This window comes from Acinonyx jubatus, chromosome B1 (assembly GCF_027475565.1).
Source record: "Acinonyx jubatus isolate Ajub_Pintada_27869175 chromosome B1, VMU_Ajub_asm_v1.0, whole genome shotgun sequence".
NCBI classification, from domain to species: Eukaryota; Metazoa; Chordata; class Mammalia; order Carnivora; family Felidae; genus Acinonyx; species Acinonyx jubatus.
Window position 1 is genome coordinate 193,828,459 of NC_069382.1, and position 14,672 is coordinate 193,843,130.

A 14,672-nucleotide genomic window follows, 5' to 3' on the forward strand; every position below is an offset into this window, starting at 1 on the left:
TTGATCTAGCTAGCCAAGTTCACAGGCACATAGTCATTAAAACACAACATAGAAGGGAATATAATAGATTTACCTGAAAAAATATCATGGGACTGAAGAGTAGATCCTTTAACAGCTGGTAAGGGAATGCTGACCAAGGAAGACTTCCTAAAGGTGGTGACATCTCACAAGTAGAAATTTAGGAAATATCAATCCAGGAAGAAGACATTGTGGGATAACTACATAGTCATATCGAAGCATGAAAGAGAGAAAGACCCAGCAGAAATCAAGAGGGATGAAAAGACCCACATCCAAGCCAAAGTAGGGTTGCTGGAAAACAAAGGAGACAGGAAAAATACAGAAATATTGGTATTTCTTTCAAATCCCTTAGAACCTCCCTGCTATGGACCATATGTTTGTGTCCTCCAAATGTCAATATGTTAAAGCCCTACACCCCCAAGTCATAGTGTTTGGAGATATGGCTTCTGGGCTTTTAGGAGGTGATTAGGTCATGAGAGTGAACAGTCTATATAAAGGACTAGTGTCCGGAGAAGAAGAGACATAGAGAGGAGATCTGTTTCCCGCATCTGAGGATGTAGCAAAAACATGGCCATCTATTTACTAAGAGGAAGGACCTCACCAAGAGCCCAACCATGCTGGTACCCTAATGTGCTGTTTCCAGCCTCCAGGACTGTGAGGTATAGGTATTTGTTTATCTCACCCAGTCTGTGGTATTTCTCTTGTGGTAGTCCAAGCTGACTAGCATTCACGTTCAGGAGGCTGGGAATTTTTGGCAGGGAGGAGAACTTGTGTCTTTCTCCGGAGTCCCTAAGCTACATGTGGCAAATAAAAGTATTTTATGCAGAATAAATTCCAAGAGAAAGATAGAAAATAATAATAATAATGGTAACAATTATAATGATGGTGATGTAGTTCCTTGACCAATATCAGTCAGCTTTGGGGGTTGGAAATACCATATTATTTATTAACGAATTTCTAAATTCAGCACAAACGATGGGCAACATGGTCAAAGTGTTGCTGAAATCAATACACCCAGTTATTGCTGATAGTGTCATTTGTCAAACTGTTTTGGAAAGAAATATGGAAGTGTATCGTGAAGAAAGACCTATGGAATCATATCCCTCAAAGTAGCAACCCCACTTCTGAGGATTTAAATAAAGAGAATTATCTAAAAGCCAAAAGCATGTGTGAATATATATATATATATGTATATATATATATATATATATATATATGTATGTATGTATATATATGTATGTATGTATATATATATATGTGTGTGCGTATATATATGTATATATATGTGTATATATATATACACATATATATATATTTAAAAGTGTTTATTATAGCATCACTATAATAGCCAGAAAAAATACAGAAGCTTCCAACAATAACAGAATTACAAGTACACCGTAGCATACTGACCAACTATAACATAAGGCACTGATTAAACTATGGAGGGGTGACTGAGTGGCTCAGAAGGTTATTCATTGGACTCTTGACTTTGGCTCAGGTCATGATCTCACAATTCATGAGATCGAACCCCTGTGGGACTCTGCTGACAGCACAGAGCTTGCTTGGGATTCTCTCTCTCCTCCTCTCTCTGTCCCTTTTTTGCTGGCACACACTCTCTCTCAAAATAAATAAACAAAACACAATTTTTCAAAAAATATCTATGGAAACATGAAAAGTTGAGTTAATATGATGTTTAAACACACACACACACACACACACACATATGTGTAGATAATTATTCCTGCTCTGTAAAATTATATGTGTGTAACAATACAAATTAAAAGGGAACAAAGACAAATGAGCATTACACATTGTGTTTGGAAGGCAGAATTTTTCTCATTATATTTAGAGTTGCATTAATGTTTTTATAATGATGTTTGTGTAAAATATAGCATTTAAAATGGCTATCATTTATTAAATGCCTATATTATGCTAAGCACTGCACATGCTTTATATTTTTTTTAATTCCCATCCTATAAGGTTGGGACGGTTATGATCCATTTTTTAATTAAATTTTAATTTTTTTAAATTGATACATATATATACTTTTACAAGATAAAGTTTCATGACGAATTGAATTAAAAATAAAAGCAATCTCCTGTCCCTTAAACTCCACTTCCTTTTAATATTGTCTGCAGTTTTTTTTCCTTATGACTCACTCACATTTTCAAATCACACGACAATATTTTAAAATTAAAAAAAATAATAATCTCAGCTTTACCTTAACTCTAGAGAACAAACTGACAACTACGGGGGTCGGGAGATGGGGGGGGTTGGGGAGGGGTTGGGGATGGGGGAAGAACAGGGTGGAGTTTAAAGAGCACACTTACCATGATGGAAAAAATTAATAGAAAATAGAAAAATCAATCAATCAGGACCAGGCCCAAAGATAGATAGATAAAATAAATAAAATAAAATAAAATAAAATAAAACAAAATTTCAGCTTTAGATATTATTTATTTATTAGGATTCAGCCATTCTTTCAAAATGCATCTTTGAATAAATAAGAAAATTGACGAACTCTGAGCAAAGGCTCATCAGGAAAAAAAAAAGAAAACACAAAGTACCAACATTAAGGATCAAAAAGGGGAATATCATGCCTATTTTTCAGATATTAAAATTTTAATAAGACAATATTATGAGCAACTATATGGCAATGTTCCTGAATGTTTCGAGAAATTGGACAAATTCATTGAAAAACAAAATTTACTAAAAACTGATGGAGAAAGAAATAGAAAATGCCAAATAGCATTTTATCCATTAAGGCATTAAATTCTTAATAGAATGCTGCCACAGAGAAACTCCAGGCTTGGGCGACATTGCTAGTGGAGTCTATCTAGCACTTTTGGAAGACATAATACCGGGATTCCTCACCTTTCCAGTTTCTTGGGATTTGTTAATTTTTTTAAAAAAATTTTCCTGACAGACTCCCCACATGCTACCCTGCATCTCATCATTTGCTTTAGCAAATCTGAAACATCCCCCAAACTATATGTACAAGAAAAAAATTGTAAAGTTTATTGCTGATAGCTAAGAAGTAAAATCAATCCAAAGTTCTATCAAAAGCATGATAAACACATTTTGCTATATATTCATACGTTGGAATACTACCGGGCAGCGAAAAGAGCTATTGATATGTGGAATAATGCAGATGAATTTTAAAAACTGTATACTGAGCCAAAGACACCAGACAAATAAATACGTGGTGTGTGATACCATTTATGTGCAATTTAAGAACAACAAAATTGCAATTTACGGAAATAGGAGTCGGAAGAGTCCATTACCCTCTAGGGACTAGAATGAAGAACCTTTTGGGAGAACGGAGATGTTCTTCTATACCTGGATCTGTATGGTGGTTGCGTACGTGTGAACACACATGACATTTATCAACCCGCATACGTAATGTACCTGCGTATTTCTGAACGTACATTAACCTCAACTTCAACAAAAGCATTCCAGGGGCGCCTGGGTGGTTCATCCGGTTAAGCATCAACTTTGACTCAGGTCACGATCTCAGGGCTCCTGGGCCCGAGCCCCGCGTCAGGCTCTGTGCTGACAGCTCGGAGCCTGGAGCCCGCGTCCAATTCTGGGGCTGCCCCTCTCCCGCTCACGCTCTGTCTCTCTCTCTCTCCTTCAAAAAGAAGGAAACACTAAAAAATTAAAATAGATTAATTAATTAACTAAATAAAAGCGTTCCATAATAAGAATGATAAAGTTCCTAGAAGACTAGCCACCCAATGCAGATCATGTGGCTACATGTAGAGAGTAAAGCAGAGCTCTGGTGGGGAAAACAGATATGGGCCGTAGCAATGAAAATAAGATGCCACCTCATGCCTGTCAGAGTGGATACAATGAACAAATCAGGAGACCATAGACGTTGGCAGGGATGTGGAGAAATGGGAACCCTCTTGCACTGTTGGTGGGAATGCAAACTGGAGCAGCCACCCTGGAAAACCGTGTGGAGTTTCCTCAAAAAATTAAAAGTAGATCTACCCTATGACCCAGCAATAGCACTGCTAGGAATCTATGCAAGGGACACAGGAGTGCTGATGCATAGGGGCACTTGTACCCCAATGTTTATAGCAGCACTCTCAACAATAGCCAAATTATGGAAAGAGCCTAAATGTCCATCAACTGATGAATGGATAAAGAAATTGTGGTTTATATTCACAATGGAATGCTACGTGGCAATGAGAAAGAATGAAATCTGGCCTTTTCTAGCAACGTGGATGGAACTGGAGAGTGTTAAGTGAAATAAGTCCTACAGAGAAAGACAGATATCGTATGTTTTCACTCTTATGTGGATCCTGAGAAACTTAACAGAAGACCATGGGGGACCGGAAGGGGGAAACAAAAGAGAGGGAGGGAGCCAAACCATAAGAGACTCTTAAACACTGAGAACAAGCTGAAGGTTGATGGGGGTGGGGGGCATCGAGGAGGGCACCTGTTGGGATGAGCCCTGGGTGTTGTATGGAAACCAATTTGACAATTTGACAATACATTTCGTATTAAAACAAATAACAAACCATTCCAAATGCAAAGGGGGGATAAAAGAGAGGAGAACTCTGCCCAGCGATAAGGGGCGATCTGCAAAAGTGACGTAATGGCGGAGCTAAGTTACAGATTCCTCGCCAGTTACAGGTTCCTAGGAAGGTGTTCCGGGTACAGAAGTCAGCCCTGTATCGTGGGGGATGAGGCAGTGGGGTGCCTTGAAAACGTACCCCCAGAGTTGGCTTCACCTGCCGCTAGTGGGGATGCCGTGGCTGTAAGAAGCAGGGGGCCAGGCTCGTGTTTCTGCGCCAAGAGGATTTGTGTGGCGCAGCAGAGAGAAAACCTTGAAAACTGTTAAGAAACGCCCGGGAGGACATCGCTACCGCCGAGAATGCGAACACCGTGCAGAGAATTCTGTGCGGAGAATACGGTGCCTGAAGAATCACTGGCCCGGGGGGAGCTGTGCAAGGAGCACGTGCTCTGATGTGGCCCACGAGGTCTCAGCTGTCGCGTGGTGTTTTGAAGGATCTGTTCTCAGGTGGCCCTTCAGGACAGGTGAAACCCCGGTCTGGCTTTGTTGCCCATCCGATAGCAACAGCAACGGGCTAGGTCATCGGAGCCAACACTCGCTGTACATGACAAACGCCTGAAATTAGAATTTCAACACTCATCAGAGAGCTGACAGTTAGTCCTGAGTAGCCCAGCCAAGTTCAAGCCAAGGCCTGGAACCCACGCAGGTGAGCCTACCTCTTGCGTTGCCTCTATCCCGGGCCAGGCTGCCACCTCGGGAGAGGCGACTGAGATGTCAGTTTTGGTGACCTTGACAGGCCAGGAGGACCACAAGGTGGACGCCCGACAGGCCATGGCTTACGCTGTGCCGGATGCCGATTAACCGTAACCTGGCTGTTGCCACAATTATGCAGTGAACAGAGGGGCTCAAAATTCAGCCCCTTGCAACAGCAATGCTTTGCTTGCTCTCAGTTCTGCAGGCTGCCTGGGACTGCTCTGCTCCCGTCTGAGGTCGCTGGGCTCGCTTCCAGGGTGCAAAGGCTGGGCGTGCCTCGCACATCTGCTATCCTCCCTCCTTCCCCTGCTGCTGTCACCCTTCTCGTGGAGAAAGCCGGCGGCCCTCGCAGCAGCACGGGAGCTCACCTGAAGCTGTGTGTTCTATCGGCCAAAGGAAGTCACTGGCTGGAACCAGGGATGCATCCCTGAGGGCAGGGCGGTGGGAGGTGAAACTTTTCTGCACAGTATTCCAGTTGACCCTGAAACCACAATGTGAAAGACAATTTTTAAAAGCATGCTTTGGGAGATAGTCTGGGAGAATATCTTCATGAGTCAGGGCGGAGAATCATTTCTGAAACATGATGCCAAAGAGGTGGCGGGGGTGGGTAGGGAGAGAGAAGTGATAGATAATACTACATTAAAACTAAGAATTTACGTTATACCACTAATGAGTGAAAGATACCACTAATGAGTGAAAGCAGTAAGCCACAGGAAGGGAGGAAATTGTTGAACCACATAAGTGATGAAGGACAGTGTTGTTACCCTGGGAGACAGATGCGCACCGTCTCTCTCCGCCGGGCTGGGTTCCTGCCCTGTGTCCGGAACTGCCCGGCTGGGCTGGTGGACGTGCAGGGACACTTTGGACATCGTCACACAAGCTTCCATGTTACATAGACTAATACTCACGTTCTTGGGACCAGCAACAGAGTAGGCCAGCGAGCCTCTAGGTTGATTCGCAAAATCCGGGAGGTTCCCAGGTGTGAGCTCAAACTGGCCCCCATCCACGCGGGGCAGGGAGAGACCGAAGAAAGAGGAGGCCGCTCCAGGCTGGTAGGTGACAGGTGCAATCAGCAAGAAAAGTTACAGACGAGGCTTATCTTGAGTGGCAGCAAGAAGCATGATCTTCACGCCCCCTTGCCAAATTTTAAAAGTTTATTTTTTTTAATGTTTTTATTTATTTTTGAGACAGAGAGAGACAGAGCATGAGCAGGGGAGGGGCAGAGAGAGAGGGAGACACAGAATCCGAAGCAGGATCCAGGCTCTGAGTTGTTGGCACAGAGCCTGACGCGGGGCTCGAACCCATGAGCTGTGAGATCATGACCTGAGTTGAAGTCAGATGCCCAACTGACTGAGCCACCCAGGTGCCCCTAAAAGTTTATAAAGAGGCCTGAGTTGGGTTCAGCCACACGCCCAGTGCAAGGCAAACAGAACACGCGTTCCAAGGACACAGGACGGGGTGAGGAGCCTCTGAATGCTCAGGTCCAGCCTGTGGGTCAACTGGCGGTCACATCTTCCCCGTGACCTCCTGCAACAATACGATAGATGTTTATCTCTGACACCAGCTTACATACATTTTCTTGACATGGATTTATGGCTTCAAAAAAAAAAAAATCCATGTTCTTTTCTTTCCCGATAACATGGATCCCTTCAACAAAAATCAGTTTCTCTGTGTCATTTTTCAATCAAAATGATAAACAGAAACATTGCTAATATGCCCGGTTCAATATAGGTTTTTTTTTTTTTTTAGTGGAAAAATTTCCTGCCTCTTTTTTTTTTTTTTTTTTTTTTTTCTCGTGAGTTCAAGCCCTGCGTCGGGCTCTGTGCTGACAGCTCAGAGCCTGGTCCGGTTTCAGATTCTGTGTCTCCCTCTCTCTCTGACCCTCCCCTCTTCATGCTCTGTCTCTCTCTGTCTCAAAAGTAAATAAACGTTAAAAAAACAACAACAACAAAAAAAAACCCACCTCATTCCTTTGCCATTTCTTCCTTCTCAGGAACTTTTCAATCATTTTCAATCATTTCAAAGCATTTTTTTTCCTTCTGGTATTTTTACAAAATCAAGGTTTCTTTCTTTTTTTTTTTTTTTTTGAGTTTGTTTTATCTATCATGGCCTAAATTTATCAAAATTTTATAAGCCCTCAAAGTCTACACGTAGCCACTGCTCCCAACAGTGAGTGTATGATTCTTTCTTAGCAAATCTATCTTTTAACTTAAAAATAATGATGTTTATTTTATTTATTTATTTTAATGTTTATTTATTTTTGAGAGAGAGAGAGAGAGAGAGAGCCAGCATGAGTCAGGGAGAGGCAGAGAGAAAGGGAGACACAGAATCTGAAGCAGGCTCCAGGTTCTGAGTGATCAGCACAGAGCAAAACACGGGGCTCAAACCCACGAACTGGGAGATGATGACCTGAGCCAAAGTCGGACGCTTAACTGAATGAGCCACTCAGGTGCCCCTTTTCTTAGTAAATGTTGATGGCAGATCTAAGATTCACTGGGACCTCATTAGGTCCTCACTGGGATCTGAGCTTCTTTGGGACCTTATTAATTATCTAAAAAAATCACCATTCAAATGAAAACGTCACCTATTTCTTGCTTTTGGATTTGAGGATTCCCACGGAAAACAGAAAGAGGGAAGATTTAAAGCACCACGGGCAAGGATTTCCTAACAGCCAGAATACTGGAGTATATGCTGGAGTATCTTGGCACCAAAGTGGCCACAATCCTACTTTTTTGGTACAATACTTTCTATTTAAAGCAAGCGCTGGGGCACCTGGGTGGCTCAGTTGGTTAAGTGTCCAACTTTGGCTCAGGTCATGATCACACGGCTCGTGGGTTCCAGGGCCACATCGGGCTCTGTGCTGACAGCTCAGAGCCTGGAGCCTGCTCCGGATTCTGTGTCTCCCTCTCTCTCTCTCTGCCCCTCCCCTGTTCATGCTCTGTCTCTCTCTGTCTCTCAAAAGTAAATAAACATTAAGAAATATTTTTAAAAAATAAATAAATCAAGAACAAAAAATAATAATAATAATAAAGTATTATCAGCAGTTACTGATCCAATCAGGATTTCATTTGCTTTTGACAATTTCTAGCACAAAATAAGTGTATTCTGACCAAACTAAGTGTCATTCAGATATTTGAAAACAGGCTTAGGACACACACTTCTCTCAATAGGCTTCAAACGAAGCATCCGAGAATTATGGGAACAGGAACAGCAGGTCAGCTGGCCAGCCAGCGGCGTAGAGCTTCTGTTGATAGTTCATCTATTTGTGCAGCAAATTATTTGCCATCCAGAAACGTGATAAGCATTGGGGTCACCAGGAGAAACCAAACAATTTTTTTCCTCCAGGCTCTCACATCACCAGGTAATTGTCACCGAACGTGCTATGCGCCATATTAGCCGCATGTAGGAAGATGGGCTACTCACCCAGTTGAGAGTGTCTGGAAATCTCTGAGCAGCCCATTTCAGAGAAGAATCTGAAAGGCTGGCAGAAGTAAGGAAGGACATAAGGGATGTAAGAAGTAGGGGATGGAGAGAGGAGGGGAAACAATGACAGACCCAGGAGAAACGGGAGCGCACAGCATAGAAGAGAAAGGTCGTGTGCAATGGGAAAACTCAAGCTACGTTAGGTTCCTGAAACTCAAATGAAATGTATGAGAGGGCTCACAAAGACGCTGTTGAGATAGATTGAGGCCAGATCTTAATGGATCTTGAAGGGTCTCTTCAGACCCTCAGATCTTACCCAGAGTGCAGTGGGAGGTCTTAAATGATATTAGGACATAAAATCATAATATTGATCGCTGTGGATTGATGAACCTATCATTTTTCAGATTTTCTGTTCAGAATTCCCTTTGATGTCTAATGTTTTCAGACGATCATATATTTTTGATTAAAAAGTACTTTAAAAAAGGATTGCTTTCCTCAAAGAAACTTTATTGACTCCCTACCTGAAAAAAGAGGTGATTTCCATATTTTTCCCACCTCTCCTCCTTCTTTCTGTTTTATTTATAGGTGAAACCTTGTCTGAGATTTTAGACTGGTAACCTTTCAAATGGTCGTTCTGCTTTTATACTAATTATCTCATCTTTCTGGAAGTAATGATATTTGCATTTCTTCCATAGCTGTCTATGAGAATTATTTAGGTGCTATTGTAAGTAGAGGTTCTTCCTTTTTTTTAATGTTTATTTTTGAGAGACAGAGTGCGAGCGGGGGAGGGGCAGAGAGAGAAGGAGACACAGAATCCGAAGCAGGATCCAGGCTCTGGGCTGTCAGCACAGAGCCCGACGCGGGGCTCGAACTCGTGAACGCGACATCATGACCTGAGCCGAAGTCAGACGCCTAACCGACTGAGTCACGCCCCACAGGTGCATGACTTCCTGACGAACTGTTGGCCTTGTACCTTATCTGTCGGGACCGTTGACCTGTGGGCTGTGCTTGTGGCAGATGATCTTGGTGTTTATTCCACACCCAAGTATATTGCTCTGTTGGCATTTTCAAGGTCTTTATTTATGTTTTAAGTTTATTTATTTATTTTGAGAGAGAGAGGGAGAGGGAGAAGGGGAGGAGCAGAGAGAGGGAGAGACAGAATCCCAAGCAGAATCTTCGCTATCAGCTAGGAGCCTGACATGGGGCTGAAACTCAAGAACTCGGGAGATCCCGACCTGAGCCGAAATCAAGAGTCGAAAGCTTCACCGACTGAGCCACCCAGGGTCCACTCTTCACTTTTTTCTCTACCCTTATTATCAGGTATTCTTTGAGGAGGTCATATCTGCTGCCCGGGAAGGGAAGGGTGGTATTCATCGCTCCTGGGACATCACTCCTGGGACACAGATATTTCCCCAGTTTTTTGGCATCATCTTTTTTGAGAAATATAGAACTGGGTTGATCTTCCTTTTTTTTTTTTCTGGTAGGTAACATTTATTTATTTTTACACTTTTCGCAATGCTTTCTTTTGAATTGCAGTTCAAGGCTTCCTTTATATTTAGATATTTCAATTTTATGTCCTGGTGCTACATAAATTTTCTAATCTGAGGATGCAGTTTTCTTGGGTTCAGGGAATTTTTCTCCTCCCCCTCCTCCTCCCTCCCACCCTCCTCCTCCCCTGCCCCCTCTCCCTCCCTCCCTCCCCTTCTCCTCCTTCCCTTCCCCCTCGTCCTCCTTCTGAATATTGCGTGTTTCATTTGTTCTGGTGCATTTGTCAGGAACACAAAGGAAGAGGCCACATCTCATTTCAGAAAAGAAAAAAAAAAAGGCTGATAGTATCACTTGCTAAGCAAGAGAGTTCTTAAAAAGCACAGCCTCTGAACAAAGCAGAGCTGGGACCTTCTACTGGTGATGGAAACCACAGAGGGAAGGGTTAGAGCACTCTAAGAAGTGAGAATGTCAGGGGATGGCTGGTATGTTGGCTATGAGAGCGTGGCTATAACTGGTTGACCGGCTTTCAGAGGTGTGGTTACGGAGAGGAGTTGTCCAAAAGGTACTCGCTTTGCACAACATCCCCGACTGCTTTCGCCTGACAACCCCATATTGCCGATGTCCTGTTCACCGTGTGACACGTGGACGTGAGCTCGGGTTCCGTTGTGCCTGACAGCGCAGCCCATGAGGGGACGCGTGGGCTTTCTGCTTTTCTACGTGTAGCCCAAGCAGGGACTCTGTCGTAACCGCACAGCATATTCACTCTGCCCGTGAGTGCATCTTGGCTACGTTTGAGCTCCTGGAAGACGGAGCTTGTATAATCTAGTCATTTGCCAGACACTGATGTCTAGTGAAATCTCAGCCTACTGGAATATGTGATAACCTGAACGTGCCAGGACACAAGTGAACACAGTGAATCTCTAATGGCGGAATTTTAGAGCGCACTTGGGGTAGCTCAGAGGAGGCACATTGCATGCTAAGTCTTTTCTTCCTGAGGTGGCTCAGCTTAGACATCCAGGCGTCCTTTGTTACTAAAATGTTCACTAGATGTACGCTCTTGACCATTGACGGGAAACAAAGCCACACCAGAAAGTCACTTTGACCCTGGACGTCACTTGTTTGTGCTGGTCATTAAGTTCAGCTTTAGGACTTCCCTTAATCCTTCAGCTTACATGTTACAACAGATCATTGTTACTTTTCTGTAGTTTCTGCTACAGATGTGGTATTTGTTTTTGTCTTCTATAGCATACATTTTATTCAATAATCATCTTAGACACGTTTCTTATGAAAATCTAATTTTTAAATTAAGTTAAAAATTCAATTAAATTTTTAAATCAAATTATAATTAATACATAAGATTGGATTAGATTAGAATACAAAACTGTTTTTTGAGCGTTCGGCAATTAAATGTATAAAGTCTGCTTTTGAAAAATTACAAGAATAAAATTACCAATATTTGTGATTATGAGTGTTAATTTCATCAAAGTCCAATTTCCTCTGTTATGAAGTCCACATTTTCATTATGTATTTGGAGGCGCCTGGAGAAGAGCTCCCAGAAAACCAGTAACATTTTAACCAAGTTTGAAGGCTGCGTGAGAATTTGCCATTGGCGAATTGGCAAAAGCCATACGAATGGCAAAAAAATAAATGATAGGCTGTGACTCTCCGAGGACAGCCAGCTCTCATTCCTTCCTTCCTTCCCTCCCTCCTTCTCTCCTACCTTCCTCCTTCTTTTCCTCCCTCCCTCCCTTTTCTTTGTCCTCACTGAATTTCCAGAAGACTGCAAATTCTTTGCTCTCAATTGCTCAGATTCTCCAGTCCAATTGAAAGAAAACGAGACTTGACCCACTCACTCCATTCCTTGCCTTTTGCCAATTGGCTTTTATTCTCCCGATGCCTTACAATGCATTCAAATGCTATCACTGTGGTGAGTGATGAGGGAGATTTTAACCACTGGGAGCTATGAGCCTGACCGACCCAGCCCAATTCCCCCAGAGACTGATGATTCTGAGTAAGAAAGGAGTGTCAGGAAACCCGCCCTCAAATGAATTGTTTTCCATTATGACTTTCTGGTGCTTCAACTAAAGAATGTATTTGTGAAATAGTTAATGATACGAGAGGCTAAGCCATAGCATTTTAGAATTGGCAGGACATTTGGAGATCACCTAGAAAATAGTATTTCCGACTTTTTCGTGGAGAACAAATACTTCCTGGAAGGCCCAAATGTGGAGATGAGAATATAACAGAGCAGATGGAAATAGGGTCCCACCTTCATTTTACTTGGAATAGCCTTGATTTAATCTGGTAAATGTCATAAAGTCCTTCCGGAGAGGACAACTCATTGTGATTGATAGTTGGGCTTCTCTGATGATTGGTGATGTTGAACACCTTTTCACATACTAGTTGGCCATTTGTATGTCTTCTTTGGGGAAAAAAAAATCTGTTCAGGTCCTTTGCACATTTTTTAATGGGGTTGTTTGTTTGTTTGTTTGTTTTTCCTATTAACTAGTTTAAGTTCCTTGAAGACTAGTGAAATAAAGGGCTTGTGCGTGGCTCAGTCGGCTAAGCATCCGACTCTTGGTTTCCATTCAGGTCATGATCTCAGGGTGGACGGGTTCAGGCCCACATCGGACTGTACACTGACAGAGTTGGGCTTGTTTGGGATTCTCTCTCTCCCTCTCGCTCTCTGCCCCTCCCCCACTCTCCTTCTTAAAGTAAATAAACTTAAAAAAACAAAGACTAGTGAAATAAGCGGAACACAGAAAAACAAATACTGCGTGATCTCACATGTGAAATTCAAAAAAAGCCCAACCTGTAAAACCAGAGAGTAGACTGGTGGTTACCCGGGGCGGGAAGGTGGGGAAAGGGGAGATCTTGGTCAATGGGTACAGAATTTCGGGATGAATGAGTCCTGGAGATCTAATGGACAGCATGGTAACCATAGTTAATAATACTGTATTGTATACTTAAAATTTGCTAAGAGAGTAGGAGGTAAGTGTTCTCACCACACAGGCACACACAGTGATGGGTATGTTAATTGGCTTGACTATGGTAATTACTTCATAATGTGTGCATCTATCGGACCCTCATGTTGTCCACCTTAACTATACACAGTTTTATTGATTGCTTGATTGCTTGATTGCTTGATGTATCTATTTATCTATCAAGTAGCCAAGCTGTAAAAAAAGCTCTGTGAAACGGTTTATTATCTTGGTGATGTGTTCCACCTCCCAGGTGGGTGGGGCAGAAGGAAAACAACGAATTGTTCTGACCCTGTCACTTTATAGAGACAAGAAGCAAGGTCGGGAAAGGCAGGTTTGGGAGGGTTTGGGAGACGCAGGGGAGGCTTGGTCATGTGGCTTTCTGGAAGTTTCCCTATCCCTTCCCCCAGCTCCTATCTCCTTGGTTTAAAGGGCCGGGGCGGGGGTAAATTTCCCATTCCGCAACTTTTACAAGAAACCCCATGATATATGTGACACTTCCTTGGGAAGTTCAGACAATGCCTGATTACAGAAAGCTCTCTGCCGACACTCCCAGGCGTGTGATGCCATCAGCCAGTCATTCTACTTCTTCCCAGGATCTTTGCTTTCTTGCTAGCTCTCATCCTCCCCGGGAGTCTAAGGGGTGGGAAATAGGTCCCGCACAAGGGCAGGGGCTCCCCAGCCTCCCGGCGGAAAAAGGGTCTCTCCCTCTTCCCTCGTTGATCAGATGTCACCACAATTACCTGGCTGCTGGAAATAGCTCTGGCATTTTTTTGACGGTGACGATGCGTAGCTCCGAAGCGCCTGTCAGGTAGATTTCTGCTTCTCCCTTTCAGCCTGCTCTTCTAGGAGGCCTGCCTTTATTTGCTCTGGGGCTGAGGTCATGTTTCAGCTCTTTGTTCTGTCCCCAGCCCCCCTTCCAAAACCACAGCCTCTTTTTCTTTGTTGATCCTTCAGTGAGTTCTGATGGGTCAGAGTAGGAATAAACTCCTTCTGCTTCCCTCTGCCGTTCGGTGTCCACTCAGCCTTGTGTCTCTGACCCAACTTGCGTCCATGCTATCTTCCGATTTTGTGCCATCCATAGATTTCATTAAAGGCTATGCCCTTCTTCCCAGACCCTTAGTGCAAAGAAGAGTCAGTCCGAATAGAGCCACACTGAACGCCTCCTCCCACCCCGACACCTGGCTGTTCTCTCCCCTTTGTTTGTATTTCCTCAGTCACACTTCAATCTGTCAGTTCAGAAACAATTTCTGTTGGGGTGGGAAAGGCACTAGTGTTTGAATTCTTACAGCTATGTCTGGGAACGTGGAAGAGGCTGGGGCTTTGGGTCTCTTTAAATGAACCCTAGGTCTGCCCTGACCCCCTGTGCGATCGCATCCAGGAACATTAAAGGCTCTGGAACTTTGAAAATGAAACTAGGGATACCGAGGACCCCTTCCAAGAATTATCGTGGCGATCAAATTGCATGAGACGGTGTATAAAGCACC